We start from the raw sequence: 15,165 nt of genomic DNA, 5'->3' as shown, positions 1-15,165 counted from the left end.
GATATCTGTTCTAACGTCACTTTACACATACAACTTACATATTTATTGTGATATTACTTTACACATACAACTTACATATTTATTGTGATATCACTTTACACATACAACTTACATATTTATTGTGATATCACTTTACACATACAACTTACATATTTATTGTGATATCACTTTACACATACAACTTACATATTTATTGTGATATCACTTTACACATACAACTTACATATTTATTGTGATATCACTTTACACATACAACTTACATATTTATTGTGATATCACTTTACACATACAACTTACATATTTATTGTGATATCACTTTACACATACAACTTACATATTTATTGTGATATCACTTTACACATACAACTTACATATTTATTGTGATATCACTTTACACATACAAGTTGTATATCTAATGTGACATCTCTTTAAAATTAATTTTAGTGTCAAATAAGCCTGCCTTTAGTGGTGAGATATAAAATTATCTTTTAAAGTCACTGTTGTGGCATTCTTTAATGGACTGATTTGACCTGACAATAATCGAATAGTTTCACATAATAACATGCTTCAAGTGAGTATGTCAACTGATAGATACTATTTATAATGAGTAAAAACATGAAACAATATTCATTCAATACAGAAAATAAGTAACAAACAAGACATGTGCAGGACACTTCAATGTAGATCTCTCTGTAAAAACTGTTAGATCTCTTACTGTACTGAGCATTATATACACAAAACAAATATCTTACTTTTCTTTTGGCACGTGTTTCTATTTTTCGTTCGTATCGAGAAACAAGTTTGTTTAGATTCTTATCACGTAATCTGACCTGTAATCAGATCACAGACCAATTCTACATAGAGTTTAACCTCAGAAGATATTACAGTTAAATTACTGATTTTATGATTGACGTTCGGCGTTAAAGCCACATCTATCTGTGTGTGTGAAAATTGTGGACATTTTTGTAATTCGCAAAAGAGCATAGAACACGGATATATACAACATTAACAACTGGGACAGAACCACCACCCTTCAACTTGTATGGTTAACAGAAAGTGTCATGGTAATCGTTCCCAGCATTATGTTAATGAGTTTCTAAAAGCTAAACCATTATCATACAATATAGCCTGGTTAATAAATTATTTTAAGTATAGAAATTATATGATCTGTCACTGGTGCCATATTTGTTCAAGGAAGTGAAGCACGTGCATATATTAAAATATTGATGAGTGTTAACTTGTGCTTATTCATCTTAGTAACTTGGTTACACATCACAGTCGTATCCAAATTTATAGAGTGGTTTTATGTGCATAAATATAACTGTATTGAAACCGGTTTGGTTTCTTTTGGATTTTCGCACAAAGTTACACGAGAGCTATCTGCGCTTAGCGTCCCTAATATAGCAGGGTAAGATTAGAGGGAAGGCAGCTAGTCATCACAACCCACCGCCATCTCGTGAGCCGCTAATTTATCAACGAATAGCGGGATTTATCGTAACATCATAATACTCCATGGATGAAAGGATGATCATGTTTGTGTGACGGAGATTCGAACTCGCGCCCCTCAGATTACCAGTCGCGCACCTTAACCACCTGGCCATGCTTGGCTTAGGATTACGACCGAATAAAGGCCCGGCACTCGACTCGTAATCCGAGGGTCGCGGGTTTCAATCTCTGTCACACAAAACCTATTCGTCCTTTCAGCTGTAGGGGCGTTATAAAGTGATAGTCAATCCCGAAAGTTTAGCCGAAGAGTTGGCGGTGGGTGGTGATGAATACTTGCCTTCCCTCTATTCTTTCACTGCTAAATTAGTGACGGATAGCGCAGATAGCTCTCGTGTAACTTTGTGTGAAGCTCAAAACAAACAAACAAACGACCGAATAAAGCATGAAAAGAACAATACATACATCATTATTAACACTCAGGCCTTAGCGTACTTATCAGGTCATCCCTTAAGTAATGTCTGATTTTATGTTCAGAAAAAGAGAAAGGATTTCAAATGAATTTAATGTTATTTAATCAATAATGTGTGTTCCATTATTATTAATTACTTCCTGCCAACGATTCACAAGCTTCTGAATGCCACTTCTATAAAATTCTTGGGGTTTGGAGGAAAAGAATGTAGAGATGGTAGTTTTGACATCTTCATGTTTTCCAAACTCTTTTCCATCAAGATAGTTCTGCAAACTTCAGAATAGTTGATAATCAGATGGAGCAAGATCTGGAGAATAAGGAGGATGTGGAAGTTTTTCCCAGTTTAGCTCTTCAGTCTTTGCAGATGTGATCCTTGCTGTATTGGGCCGAACATTATCCTGGTGTAACACAACACTTTATGATTGACCAAAGCAGGCCTCTTTTCTTTCAGTGCAACATTTGTGCGCTCTAACTGTTGACAATAAAAGTCTGTTGTATGAGTGGCAGCAACCCAAAGTGGATCACACCAATAATATCCCACCAAATGCTTAACAAGACTTTCTTAGAGTTGAGGTCCGTTTGGGCTGTGTTTAGTCACTTTACCTGCACCGAGTCATTGTCTGAGGCACTTAACATTTATACAAAATATAAATTTTTCATTTCCAGTCGTTAACCTGTCCGAAAAAGGTGAGTTACGTTTACGAGAGTGCAGAGAAAAGTTAATGTCCACTCTTGTTCTAAGGTTGGCTTCTGTCAACTGATGGGGAACCTATTTACCAAGATTTAAAACCCTTACCTGTTACAGATGATGATAAACTGTTGAATAGGTTGAATTAATCTTCTGTGCTAGTTCTTCAACTGTTACAGCACAATCTTCATCAAGTGTAGCCAGCAGCAAGTCATCATTAAACTCAACAGGACGACCTGAACTTGGAACATCATTTAAACTGTAGTTTCCTGATCTGAACTTCTGAAACCACTTTTGACATTTTATTTTATTGCGAGACTCCGCACCATAAACATTTTGAATGTTCCAAGTAGTTTCTGCTACAGTATTGCCTTTTTAAACCCATAAAGCTTTATATACCTAATGTGCTCTTCAGACACATCCACCTTCATAAGTGATTATTTGAACAGTGATTTGAAAAAGGGGAGTTGGGTTAGTTTCTTTTATTTGTCTGAACATTTTTATACACGTTCAACTACATATTCTGGTCATTAAGGACTTTTACAAAGACAGAAATAATAATGCACTTTCTGTATTAAATTTTCGATCATTACTTATGGGATGAACTGATATTTACATAAAACACAAAGACGAAATAGAAATTATCACAGACCATTAAATCAGATAGAAATTCTGATGTCTAATTAAATTAAACACAAAATATTATACACACACTGGATGAGTTATGAATCCAATCAATCAGCAACATTTCTAGTGATTTTATAACATCTTTGGAGAAATTAAAAAAAAAAAATCTTCGTGGCTTTTGGGTTTATAATGAAAACGATATTTTCATTTTTAATTAACTAAAATCTCAAAACTTACGCTATAAAAGGGAAATTAATATCTGACGTACAAAATTATCGAAATCAAAATACGCAAATTAATATATGTTACACACCTCTAAAGAGATTACAATAACCAAATTAATATATAATGTACGCTACTAAATATAGTACAACACACACATTAATATGTAATATACACATCTAACTAGAGTGCAATACATACAATAATGGCTGTTATACATAACTAAAGAGAGTACAGTCAATACAATAATATTTAATATACACCTCTAACGCGTGTACAATACATACATTAATATGTAATATACATCTCTAACTAGAGTGCAATACATACAATAATGGCTGTTATACATAACTAAAGAGAGTACAGTCAATACATTAATATTTAATATACATCTCTAACGCGTGTACAATACATACATTAATATGTAATATACATCTCTAACAAGAGTGCAATACATACAATAATGGCTGTTATACATAACTAAAGAGAGTACAGTCAATACATTAATATTTAATATACATCTCTAACGCGTGTACAATACATACATTAATATGTAATATACATCTCTAAGGCGAGTACAATTCATACAGTCACGACAGAAAGTGTTTGTACCCCTGCGTCCCGAGTGGTTTCTTGTTCATAACTTAAAAAGTATAACGTGTAGGCTAATAGACGTACAGTATATTATAAATATTATGCTAACACATGTCTGCATAAATGTTTATGTAAATTAAACGACAAATAAACTGTTTATAAACAAATAACCAAAAATAGGAGGAGCAGAAAGTGTTCGTACAGTTCAGAACGTGTGAAAAAACTGATATTCCCGTAAAAAAAATTGTTTAATTTGGCAAATAAACTACATTATACCATTGCAGAACTAGACATTTGGTTTATAATTATTGAAATTTAGCCAGCAAAATATGTACTTCCGGTAATTTAGCGACGTCTCCGTCATTATCTGCTTTGTCATCATGGCGAACAGGAAACAATTGTCCAGTGATTTAAAAAACCGTATTATTGCAAAATACAAGTCTCGTGTGTCTCTTCCCGGTATTGCTACACAACTTAATGTGCCGAAATCTACTCTTCAAAACATAATTGCCCAGTTTGAGCTCACAGGATCAACTGCTAACCTCCCTCGTTCCGTACTCCCTACCAAAATTCCAGAGAGAACCAAGAGGAAGGTTCTCAGTGAAGTTAGTATGAACCTTCGTTTAACACGTAATAATATATAGAAACTGGTAAGGGTAACTGGGGTTGAAGTAAGCACCTTTACGGTTACGAACATGTTACGCTCTTCTAAGTTCAAAGCATGCCGTCCTCGTAGAACTCCATATTTAAAACCCGTTCATTTAGAAGCACAATTGAGGTATGCAAAAAAGCATGCAGATAAACCTTTTACCTATTGGAAGAGTATTCTTTGGTTAGATAAGACTAAAATCGAGCTTTTCGGCCATAATGATTTTCGCTATATTTTCCGAAAGAAGGGGGAACGAAATCTTCCAAAGAACACCGTCCATACAGTTAAACATGGAGGTGGTTCGATCATGTTATGGGGTTTCTTCAGCTCTTCTGGTGTAGGCAGCCTTCACCGTGTTAAAGGAATCATGAAAAAAGAAGAGCACGTTGATATATTAGGCACTTATATCAACAATGATGCTCGGAACTTGTGGCTTGGGCGTCGTTGGATCTTCCAGTACGACAATGAACCTAAGCACTCATCGAAATATGTGCAATCCTGGTTGCAGAGGAACCATATAAGCGTTCTGAAGTGGCCATCGCAGTCATCCGATCTCAACCCAAATGAAAATGTTTGGTATGGGTTACATACCATTGGTTGAAGACCAGGGTTCATCAGCGTTATCTGAAAAAAACTTGCAAGAGTTGGGGGCCTTCTGTAAAGAAGAATAGAATAAAATACCAGTCGAGTACTGTCAAATGACCATGGAGGGCTATGAGGAGAGATTGCGCCAAGTAATTCACCTGAAAGGCTACACAACTGACCATTAAAGTAGACGAACGAACACTTTCTGCCCCTCCTATGTTTGATTATTTGTTTATAAATAGTATATTTGTTCGTTCAATTTGCATAAAAATCTATGTAGATGTGTGTTAGTATCATATTTATAATATACTATACTTTCATTATCATAATCGTGATACTTTTTAAATAAATACATTAATATTTAATATACACCTCTAACGCAAGTACAATACATACATTAATGGCTGATATACACAACTAAATAAAGTTTACACAAGTACATTTCTGCCAAATATTTATTCTCGTACAAAACCACAAGTGATATTGAAAGAAATTAGCGCTGAGAGAGAAAACCTTGTTTTCTATACAAAATAAAAACATTGTGTTTGAGAACATGACGAAGTGAAGACAAAATTCCACATAAACACCTGGAGCATTATTCCCTGCACACAACGTAGACTACACGAAATCCTGGTATTCCCACCGGACACGTTTCAAATTGCAAACGTTTTACTAGTGTCATGGATTACCACTAAATAAAAGCGCGTCATCTAGTGGTCTTAACAACATCTAAACAGCAGAGATTTATTTAACTAGCGACCGGCTCTTCATTAGATTCAAGCAGAGTTGTGTCCTTGACGTCTTTACATCTTGTGCACGCGTGTTTGAATATCCTTTATTAAATTCCCAGTTGCTATACTTTGGAACCTTCGTTACATACCATTGGTTGTTCTGTTTTTAATTATTATATTTCGGAAGTTATGTGAACGTGTATATCTGATTTTTGTTAGTGGTGTGCTAGCTGGGTTTGTTAGTTTGTTTTTGAATTTCGCACAAAGCTACTCGAGGGCTATCTGTGCTATCCATCCCTTATTTAGCAGTGTAAGACTAGAGGGAAGGAAGCTAGTCATCACCACCCACCGCCAACTCTTGGGCTACTCTTTTACCAACGAATAGTGGGATTGATCGTGACTTTATAATGCCCCCACGGCTGAAAGGGCAAGCATGTTTGGTGCGATCGGGATTCGAACCCGCGACCCTCAGATTACGAGTCGAAATCCTTAGCCCATCTGGCCATGCCGAGCCGTACTAACTAGGTAAAGAACCGTTTCACGAGTTCATAAGATGAAACAAACAATGTTTATACGATCTATTTAATTAATAATCTAAAAACTAAACAATTTTGTAATAATTTCTCCCAGAAATTGTGCAATAAAAATATAGTCAGTGATTCTAGGCCTAAATTATGAGTGAAAGTCAAACTACAAAAAATCTCTGTTGTCACAGTACATTAAGTCATTAGTTAGCCATCACATTTGTCCAGTGTAGATATAAAGCTAGGTGTCACGTTTGTCCAGTGTAGGTATAAAGCTAGGGGTCACGTTTATCTAGTGTATATATAACACATGAAGATGTTTAATGGTATATATTAAATTTATCTATTACTATAAATAACAAAAAATACATACTGAATTAATTACGTTTAATACTGTAACTTACACAAATACATGCCAATTTTTGGCTAGATATCTACAAAACAATAGCACGTGCTGTATATATGAAATCCCGTGTTCCAGGAATAGTTCAACCTTTTTTCGATGGCCACGTGAATCTGATCAAAAGCTGGATATGGAAGGAGGGTAGCTCGTTCTTAAAAGTATCTGATCAGAAGCTGGATATGGAAGGAGGGTAGCTAGTTCTTAAAAGTATCTGATCAAAAGCTGGATATGGAAAGAGGGTAGCTAGTTCTTAAAAGTATCTGATCAGAAGCTGGATATGGAAGGAGGGTAGCTCGTTCTTAAAAGTATCTGATCAGAAGCTGGATATGGAAGGAGGGTATCTCGTTCTTAAAAGTATCTGATCAAAAGCTGGATATGGAAGGAGGGTAGCTCGTTCTTAAAAGTATCTGATCAGAAGCTGGATATGGAATGAGGGTAGCTAGTTCTTAAAAGTATCTGATCAGAAGCTGGATATGGAAGGAGGGTAGCTAGTTCTTAAAAGTATCTGATCAGAAGCTGGATATGGAAGGAGGGTAGCTAGTTCTTAAAAGTATCTGATCTAAAGCTGGATATGGAAGGAGGGTAGCTAGTTCTTAAAAGTATCTGATCAAAAGCTGGATATGGAAGGAGGGTAGCTCGTTCTTAAAAGTGAAAACATAACGAGTTAGATAAGATAAAGACAAAGAAAATTATGAATGGTTAATTTGCAAATAATAATATCTTCATTAAATATTGTAATAAAAGTGACATAATTGTCAATTGCACACATTGTACTTACCAAAAATATTTATGAGTCATTAGACAACGATAAGAAACTCTTAATGTATTATCAGATCTAAAGAAGGTATTTAATACAGTATGATATTAAACAACGATAAGAAACTCTTAATGTATTATTAGATCTGAAGAAGGTATTTAATACAGCATGATATTAAATATTATGGAAATTCTAAGGTTAAGAGACATGGTATTAAAATGGTTTATTTAAATAAACACAAAATGTAAAAATAAAAACAAGTTTTGTGATGTGAAAATGATGATTTATAGGGACATCTACGTGGACCTATTTTTGTAATATATAAATAATTTATTTAACATTTACTGATCTTCTATACTATTTAGCACTACTAATCCAGAAGAAATAAATTGTTAAAATTGACCCGCGAAATTAGGAAATTGTTTTTCAAAACTACTAATCTATTAATACAAATAAAATTAAATAAATGATTTTTATTAGAATTAAAATTAGTATAAATAAATACTATAGTTCCACAGAATTATATAATTAGAAACGGTTGAAATGTTTCAGGGTGATACTGGTATATAAACTTAGGAAAGAAGGATTTTGTTCTTTATTGTCCATTTTTGTCACAAGTATGCGACTGCTTGTAGACATATCTACAGCCGTTTCTTGACTAGTGGTCATCTTTGATATCATTATGTTGAGTCTACAAACAAGGTTGAATCATTAACGGATCTTTGATATCATTATGTTGAGTCTACAAACAAGGTGGGATCATTAACGGATTCATTCCATATGAAGCTAATTTATTTCTATACTTATCTCAAGGTTGGGTAATTAACGGATTCATTCCATATGAAGCTAATTTATTTCTATACTTATCTCAAGGTTGGGTATTTAACGGATTCATTCCATATGAAGCTAATTTATTTCTATACTTATCTCAAGGTTGGATAATTAACAAATTCATTCCATATGAAGCTAATTTATTTCTATACTTATCTCAAGGTTGGGTAATTAACGGATTCATTCCATATGAAGCTAATTTATTTCTATACTTATCTCAGGGTTGGGTAATTAACGGATTCATTCCATATGAAGCTAATTTATTTCTATACTTATCTCAAGGTTGGGTAATTAACGGATTCATTCCATATGAAACTAATTTGTTTCTATACTTATCTCAAGGTTGGGTAATTAACGGATTCATTCCACATGAAGCTAATTTATTTCTATACTTATCTCAAGGTTGGGTAATTAACCGATTCATTCCATATGAAGCTAATTTATTTCTATACTTATCTCAAGGTTGGATAATTAACGGATTCATTCCATATGAAGCTAATTTATTTCTATACTTATCTTAAAATCTCTGTCGTCTGGAAGTGCCTCATTACGATTCGACCGTTTACAATACTGCTGCTTTGTTGTGTGCAACAAATACTGTTTCATCTCAACGAACAACGTTACTGCTTTAAAAGAGATTACCAGCATCTTGTGTTATCAGACCATGAATGACATCTTGTAAGTTACCGTAAGTCATTAAGTTACTTACTTAACATTTATTGTATAATTATGCACCATTTACATCTGATAAAAACCTAATAAAAATACTTGTATATGAAACGTGGAATATCATTGAAAGGGAGAAGTAATGAGTCAAAACTGTTTAAAGACAGACAACATTTCTTTAATAACTTCTATTTTGCCATCCTGATCGAAACAAATAGTTCGCGAGAACGGCGAGTTATGTTGTACCCAAAAAGAAATTGCTTCTTCATGATAAGAAATAAAGTCAAGAAACTAATTAGCATATGTGTAAATTAAATTCAACGATATATTGACATATAAACATATAAACTTGTTATTATTCAATAATCAAATCAAATAATTATACAACTAATATTAGAGTCTAATAGTTATTTAACTCCATTACAGTCTGTCAGTATGAAAACTCCAGTTGCAATGAAAAACAAACGTCTGTAGGACCGACAGCCAGGAGAGAAAAACAAAACCAAGAACACTTGACCTTGTAATTTTACCCTGTTAATTTCAGATAAGTATTTATACATGAATTAGTCATGTAGAAGATTTATAGTATAATATTAGTAAACAAATGTCAGTATCATGAATCATGACTTTACGTGTAGTAAAAACTTATTTTGGTGATAATAGTACCAAATCTATAAACCTTTCTTAAACTTATTTTGGTGATAATAGTACAAAATTTATAAACCTTTTTTAAGCTTATTTTGGTGATAATAGTACCAAATCTATAAACCTTTCTTAAACTTATTTTGGTGATAATAGTACCAAATCTATAAACCTTTCTTAAACTTATTTTGGTGATAATAGTACCAAATCTATAAACCTTTCTTAAACTTATTTTGGTGATAATAGTACCAAATTTATAAACCTTTTTTAAGCTTATTTTGGTGATAATAGTACCAAATCTATAAACCTTTCTTAAACTTATTTTGGTGATAACAGTACTAAATCTATAAATTTCTCTTAAACTTATTTTGGTGATAATAGTACCAAATCTATAAACCTTTCTTAAACTTATTTTGGTGATAATAGTACCAGATCTATAAACCTTTCTTAAACTTATTTTGGTGATATTAGTACCAAATCTATAAACGTTTCTTAAACATATTTTGGTGATAATAGTACCAAATCTATAAACCTTTTCTTAAACTTATTTTGGTGATAATAGTACCAGATCTATAAACCTTTCTTAAACTTATTTTGGTGATAATAGTACCAAATCTATAAACCTTTCTTAAACTTATTTTGGTGATAATAGTACCAAATCTATAAACCTTTCTTAAACTTATTTTGGTGATAATAGTACCAAATCTATAAACCTTTCTTAAACTTATTTTGGTGATAATAGTACCAAATCTATAAACCTTTCTTAAACTTATTTTGGTGATAATAGTACCAAATCTATAAACCTTTCTTAAACTTATTTTGGTGATAATAGTACCAAATTTATAAACCTTTTTTAAGCTTATTTTGGTGATAATAGTACCAAATCTATAAACCTTTCTTAAACTTATTTTGGTGATAACAGTACTAAATCTATAAATTTCTCTTAAACTTATTTTGGTGATAATAGTACCAAATCTATAAACCTTTCTTAAACTTATTTTGGTGATAATAGTACCAGATCTATAAACCTTTCTTAAACTTATTTTGGTGATATTAGTACCAAATCTATAAACGTTTCTTAAACATATTTTGGTGATAATAGTACCAAATCTATAAACCTTTTCTTAAACTTATTTTGGTGATAATAGTACCAAATCTATAAACCTTTCTTAAACTTATTTTGGTGATAATAGTACCAAATCTATAAACCTTTCTTAAACTTATTTTGGTGATAATAGTACCAAATCTATAAATTTTTCTTAAACTTATTTTGGTTATAATAGTACCAAATCTATAAACCTTTCTTAAACTTATTTTGGTGATAATAGTACCAAATTTATAAACCTTTCTTAAACTTATTTTGGTGATAATAGTACCAAATCTATAAACCTTTCTTAATTTTACACATTATGATCGAGTTTTATATAGTTCGGCCAAATCCTAATACTGGTCAGATATTTGTATTTAACTCTGTATCACAATGAATTTGGGGAATCCTCTTTTCATCTTTAACTGTCCAATCAGAGACCACAGAAACGAAGGATATTTTTTTATAAATTAACTTATGATGGAAACATTTTCCATTGGCGAAACGTAAGAAGACCTTGAGGTCTAATCAGTCTTGTTTAAGATGTTTCGTAACTTGTTCTCAAGGTTACTGGTAAGTATAAAAGAAAACAATTTTCACGGAGCAACAGATTTCTTCCTGGAAAATAAAGAAAACACCAAACAAACGGTAAGTTATTCTTCATTTGTTATGAGGTTAACATAATGTTTAACGTAAGTTATTCTTCATTTGTTATGAGGTTAACATAATGTTTAACGTGCCCGTTTATCACATATAATTTTAGTTTTAAAAAAGAAAAACGTTCTTAATATTCAGGTTATTTAAGTTCCTTGTCAGAAGTTTCTATAGACATGTGGCTAAACAGATAAAAGAAAGGTAGATACGAACTAAACAGTGTAAGTTAACAAAGATTGTATTTTCTAGTTTTAAATCCTTAATGTAACCAGCTAACTCATGATTCAAACTCCATCTATTGCCTTGTTCTCTTTGTAAACTAACGGGTAATTTCTTATGATGCAAATGAACTGTAACAAATTAACACATTTTTCAACAATAAATCTGATTTGTTGTGTACATTATTGTAGTATTTCAGTAACCCTTACCGTTAACTTTATTGTTATATAATGTTTAATTGTGTCCAGCTGGTGAAACATGAAAACAACACTTGTTTTTGTACTTGTCGTCTGCTTGTTGTTGGGCTGTTTCATTGTCCCTGCAGTTGAAGGCCAGTACCGAGGACGAGGAGGATACCGTGGAGGATATGGTAGATATGGTGGAGGGTATGGTAGATATGGTGGAGGGTATGGTAGATACGGTGGAGGATACGGTAGATACGGTGGAGGACGCGGTAGGTATGGCAGATGAAGATACCCGGGTTAAATACACGATGTCTGCAGTTTAAGGTAAGAATGTACAGTTATCATTCATATAAAGAATAATGATTAGAATTAAAGTTTAAAAAACATCAAATACAACCATTCGCTCTATATTACATTTTTTAGCTTGTTTGAAAGTAACCCAAACACACCCAGCAATTGAGAGTAATTCTGGGTGGGGTGGTATGAAGATGTGAAACCTAACTTATTCTACTTTTATTAGTGTGTCAGGAGACATTATATTATATGTGATTATACTATATTTAGAACATTACTTATATAGTGTTACTGTTATTAGTGTGTCAGGAGATATTATATTATATGTGATTATACTATATTTAAAACATAACTTATATAGTGTTACTGTTATTAGTGTGTCAGGAGACATCAATCATATTATATGTGATTATACTATATTTAAAACATTATTTGTATGATTTTACTGTTATTAGTGTCTCAGGAGACATTAATCATCTTATATGTGATTATACTATATTTAAAACATTATTTGTATGATGTTACTGTTATTAGTGTCTCAGGAGACATTAATCATCTTATATGTGATTATACTATATTTAAAACATTATTTGTATAGTGTTACTGTTATTAGTGTGTCAGGAGACATCAATCATCTTATATGTGATTATACTATATTTAAAACATTATTCGTATAGTGTTACTGTTATTAGTGTGTCAGGAGAAACATCGACTATATTATATATGATATTACTATATTTAGATCATTACTTGTATAGTGTTACTGTTATTAGTGTGTCAAAAGAAACATCGACTATATTATATGTGATTATGCTATATTTAGATCATTAAAATATGTCATTATGATCTAAAAAGCTTTACATAGTTTAATACAATGCTATCAACGTAATGTTACATTATCGTAGGATTAATTATTTAGTTGTAAGCAACGTAACTTAAAGTTTGATTATGCTGTTTAACATGTCACAACTAAAACAATAACAATATAGCTACTTTTATTATCCATTCATTAAAAATTACATGTCGTCTTCTTTTATGATAAATATTTGTATGATTGAACACAGAGGTGTCGACCAGTACTCTGTTAACCAAAGTTGAATATCGTGATGTATCTTAAAAATTATGTTCTCTTCGACTGTCCAAGGATATTATTGTTACTTCGGTTACGGTATGTTGAAAATGAGAACAGCTGTAGCATGTTAGAAATATCTGTAGGTTGGAATAACGTATGTGATTCGTTGTGTATATTGTAAATATCTTGTATTTGTATAAATAACTGTGTTTATGTGTGTGTTTTTTTTCTACATGCAGATAACCTGACCAGGAATGTGCAAGACATGATTTTCTATTACGTATTTCTTGAATAAACTCTAAGTAATGTTTATGGAAACTCGTTATGCCTGAAATAGATTTTATTTTATGAAGTATAATTCTATAAAACCTGTAAAATTATTTAGAATAAATAAATTCTAGGAAAATAAACAGTTGAATACTTTACTGTGTAATGTTTATAGTTGAATACTTCACTGTGTAATGTTTACAATTGAATACTTTACTGTGTAATATTTACAATTGAATACTTTACTGTGTAATGTTTACAGTTGAATTTTTTACTGTGTAATGTTTACAATTGAATACTTTACTGTGTAATGTTTACTATTTGGTGAATGTAAACTACATAGAAAACATCAGTACAATGTGTAGCTATGCATCACTTGGTCAAGAACATAATAAATTAAAGAGATATACTGAAATAATTCTTGGTAATATGTCTTTTCTATTTATTACTTGCTGTAATACACGAGTAGAGTTAAATGTAACACAACTACAAACTGTACTTTATGAATACAGAAATGAACAGCGACGTTGTTCAGTTAAAATAAATGTGAGTTTTTATGAATAACAAAAATCAAAATAAGTAAAACAGCTGTAATAAATGTGAATAATCTCTGTAGAAAGTTCTAGTGAATTAATCCCATTAAACATGGAACAGTATTACTTAACATTTTTACTGTAACGTTAACCAAGTTTACCCCTGAAGAAGAAAAGCCCACCTTTCGAAAGCGCTTGGGTTGTAGACGCTCAGGTTATAGACGCTCGGGTTGTAGAGTGTTTATCTCATTTCTATTAAGACTTCTTTATTCTAAATGTTTTTTACCTTCATGAATAACGTTACTTTAGGTAGAGATAATAATTATAAAAACTATTAAATAAACAATGGTAATATTAATTTGTAAACTGTTTTGTATCACAGTTTTAGTATGTAATATTAAACTGATGAAATTTCGCCCATCCACAGAAGTTAGCTAGGTTCAAGGTTGTTATTAAGATACGACAGAAAGGAACAGAGAGGTGAAGTGTAATAACCTCTTAAATATACATATGTAGTTTAAATAAATAAAGTGTGTATTTGTTTTTCTTATAAAAAAAGCCATACCGGGCTATCTGCTATGTCCACAGAGGGAAATCGAATCCCTTATTTTAGCGTTGTAAATCCGTAGACTTTCCGCTGTTTTTGTTTATTGAGTTTCGTGTAAAGCTACTCAAAGATTATCCTAATTTTCAAGCGATAAACTAGAGGGAAGACAGCTCGTTAACGCCGCCTATCGCAAATCCTTGGGTTACTCTTTGTCAATCAGTAGTGGGGCTGACCATGACATAATAACGCACTTTCAGCTGAAGGGGCGAGTTTACTTGGTGGACGAATTGATTCCTCAAGTTGAGCTGATGATTTAACACCTTAAACACCAGACTATACTGTGTTTTATATCTAGATAAGAATATAAAACCTACCTTCATTCCGTAAACCTGAGAACAAACACACCCAAAGCATTGTTTCATATTCTCCAGCCGACCTATCTCACTTGCTAGGAAATACTGACGAGACACCAG

The 15,165-nt window shown here is 32.1% G+C and overlaps 1 long non-coding RNA gene across 1 annotated transcript; it reads left to right on the top strand.

Annotated features, from left to right (window-relative positions):
* Positions 1–11,412: 11,412 nt before the first annotated feature.
* LOC143246761 (uncharacterized) lies at positions 11,413–14,030 on the top strand. The gene is made up of 3 exons (XR_013026141.1): positions 11,413–11,569; positions 12,043–12,303; positions 13,585–14,030. It is a non-coding gene; the product is annotated as an uncharacterized LOC143246761 (long non-coding RNA).
* The last annotated feature ends 1,135 nt before the right edge of the window (positions 14,031–15,165 follow it).

This window comes from Tachypleus tridentatus, chromosome 3 (assembly GCF_004210375.1).
Source record: "Tachypleus tridentatus isolate NWPU-2018 chromosome 3, ASM421037v1, whole genome shotgun sequence".
Classification (NCBI taxonomy): domain Eukaryota; kingdom Metazoa; phylum Arthropoda; class Merostomata; order Xiphosura; family Limulidae; genus Tachypleus; species Tachypleus tridentatus.
This window is presented reverse-complemented; position numbering and strand designations above follow the sequence as displayed.